Source organism: Tenrec ecaudatus, unplaced genomic scaffold, assembly GCF_050624435.1.
Source record: "Tenrec ecaudatus isolate mTenEca1 unplaced genomic scaffold, mTenEca1.hap1 Scaffold_2632, whole genome shotgun sequence".
In the NCBI taxonomy this organism is placed as follows: domain Eukaryota; kingdom Metazoa; phylum Chordata; class Mammalia; order Afrosoricida; family Tenrecidae; genus Tenrec; species Tenrec ecaudatus.
The window spans coordinates 7,501-10,000 of NW_027458811.1; the positions used below are offsets into that span (position 1 = coordinate 7,501).

General features: G+C 72.1%; 1 non-coding gene across 1 annotated transcript; it reads left to right on the top strand.

Annotated features, from left to right (window-relative positions):
* Window positions 1-1,151: 1,151 nt before the first annotated feature.
* LOC142436415 (5.8S ribosomal RNA) lies at window positions 1,152-1,304 on the top strand. The gene has a single exon (XR_012781935.1). It is a non-coding gene; the product is annotated as a 5.8S ribosomal RNA (ribosomal RNA).
* The last annotated feature ends 1,196 nt before the right edge of the window (window positions 1,305-2,500 follow it).

Genomic DNA, 2,500 nt, shown 5'->3' on the forward strand with positions numbered 1-2,500 from the left:
CATCCCCTTGTGGGTCCGACCTCCGTCCTCGGCCTCGCCGCCCTGGCTTGTGCCGGCCGGTCGTCCTCTCTCGCCTTTTCCTCTCCCCCCTTGCCGTGTGCTCTTCCCCCCCCGCCGCTCCTTCCCACTCTGTCCTCCGCCGACCTCTAGCCCCATGGCCACCCTTCCGGGTCCTGGTGGCCGGTCCCTCCCGCCTGTTCGCCCCGAAGCCCCGCGTGTTGCCTCCGTCGCTCCCGCCGGCCCCTCAGGGGCGCCGTTGGGGGGCCTTGGGCCGCGCGGGTAGACGGGCAGGTGCGGTTGGCCGGCCCCGGGGACAACTCCGGTCTGGTGTAGGGGTTTGGGCGTTAGGCGGTCGCGGTGACAGCAGGTGGTGTCGGTGGTGGTGGTGGCGGCGGTGGCCTCGCGGTCGGGGTTGGAAGATGGCGCGTGGGTCGAGCGTAGCCGGTGCACTGGGTGCGACGGGTGTCCCGGTGATGGCAGCGTGGGGCCCCCCGGGGTTTGGGGGCGTGCACCCCCTTCCTCCGCCTTCTCGCCGTCACGGGCAGGCAGCGCTGCGAGTGTGTCTTGGTGTTTCCCCGCCGGGGGCCCGGGCTGTTGGCTGGGGTTCGGCGTCGAGAGCCGGTGGCCGTCTGCCTGCGTCCTCTGCTCTGCCACCCTGTCCAGGTACCTAGCGCGTCCCGGCGCGGAGGTTTAAAGATCCTTGGGGGGTGTAGCTCGTCCGCCTCGGTTCGGGGCGGGCGGGCCCGCGGGGGAGCGACTTCCAGGGGGGGTGTGCTCATCCCCTTCTCGTTCTCCCCCGCGGACCCTGACCCCAGGCCTTGACGTGTGCGCGCTCGCGTCCGCCGTCTCGTGTCTCTGGTGCCGGGGAGCCCCACTCGGGCGCCTGTGAGGGCGTCGTCCACGCTCGTCCTTCTGGGACGCGTTGTCGGCCGCCGCCCCCTTCCTTTTCGTGCCGTCCGACCTTTCCGAAAGTCTTGGTTTTTCGTTGTCTTCTGGCCGGCTCGAGGCGTCCCCCCCGCAGCCCTCCTGCTGCACGCCCCCCCTCCCCGCTCGGCTAGGGGGGAAAAACGGGTGGCGGCGGTGCTGTCGTTGAGTGGTTTGGGGGGTGGAAGGTGTGCCGCGTCAGTGGAGAAAGGAAACAAAAACGTTACGACTCTTAGCGGTGGATCACTCGGCTCGTGCGTCGATGAAGAACGCAGCTAGCTGCGAGAATTAATGTGAATTGCAGGACACATTGATCATCGACACTTCGAACGCACTTGCGGCCCCGGGTTCCTCCCGGGGCTACGCCTGTCTGAGCGTCGCTTGACGATCAATCGCTCCCTTGGGTTGCCCGCCCTGGGGCTTGCGCGGCTGGGGGCTTGACTCGAAGGGCTCTGCCCTCCGTCCCCCTAAGGACAGACCAAAGGTGTGTGGCCCTGCACGTGGCTGCTCCCCCTCCCCCGTGCCTCGGCTCTTTACCCCGCGCCCCTGCCGCTCGCTTTGGCTTGTGGTGGGTGTTCTGGGGTTCGGTCGCTCGAGGCTTCTGGGGCGTCGGCGGGGCTGGCCTTCGTGGCGGGGTGACGCCTGCGCCCGTGAGGAAAAGAGAAGCGGAGCGCGAGGAGCAGCGGCTCGCGTTGAGGCTCGCGGCCTGGGGGCTCGTCCTCGCGCCGCACGCGGATTCTCGGGGTCGCCCTGGCGCCGTGGGGGGCCGTGCGCGTGCGCGCCGCGGTGGTGGTGGTTGCGGAGGGGGAAGGCGGGCGTGTCTTCCCGGAAAGGTTGGTGCTCAGGAGGAGGTGGAGGCGTGTCCCCCGCGTCCGCGGCCCTCGCCGCCCTGCCGCCAGCCCCCTGGTGGCGGTCGCGGTGAGTTGCCCGGCTCGGTCCCTCCCTTCTCGGCCCCTTCTCTCGCCACCTCCGCTCGCTCGCGCGCCCGTCGCGCCCACCTCTGGTGCCTTGTCGGGGCCGCTCCGGGCCTCTGCCGAGCGCGCGTCGGGCCGTGCCCCGGGTTACGGGTGCCCCGGCGGGCGGCCCGCGGGACGCCGCGGTGTCGCCCGCCGATGCGCGCCTCTCCCTCGGGTGTCGCGTCCCTGCGTCGTGCCGGCGTGGCTCGTCCCGGCGGGGGGTGCTCGCTCGGCCGCTCGGCCGGTTGCCGCGGTGGGCCCGGACGGCGGCGGTGGGAGGAAGAAGCGGGTCTCGGTGAGTGGCATTGCGGGTTCCTCGTCGCGGCCGGGGGCGGCCGCGAGCTGTTCCCCCTTGCTCTGTCCGGTCCCGTCTCGACCGTCCACGCTCGCACGTCTGGCGCCCTCGCCGGTGACCGCCGGGCGGCCGCCCGCTCCCTGCAGGATTCCGTCTGTCCGCCGGCTCGTGTTCCCCGTCTCCGCTCTTCCGCGTCCGTCCTCCCGCCCCGCTCGCCGGTGGGTGCGGCTTGGGCGCCGTGGATGGCGGTGGTGGCCGCGGTCTCGCTCCGGTACGCGTGCCGTCTCTTCCGCGTCCGCTCTCGCTCTTTCCCCCTCGCGGGCTC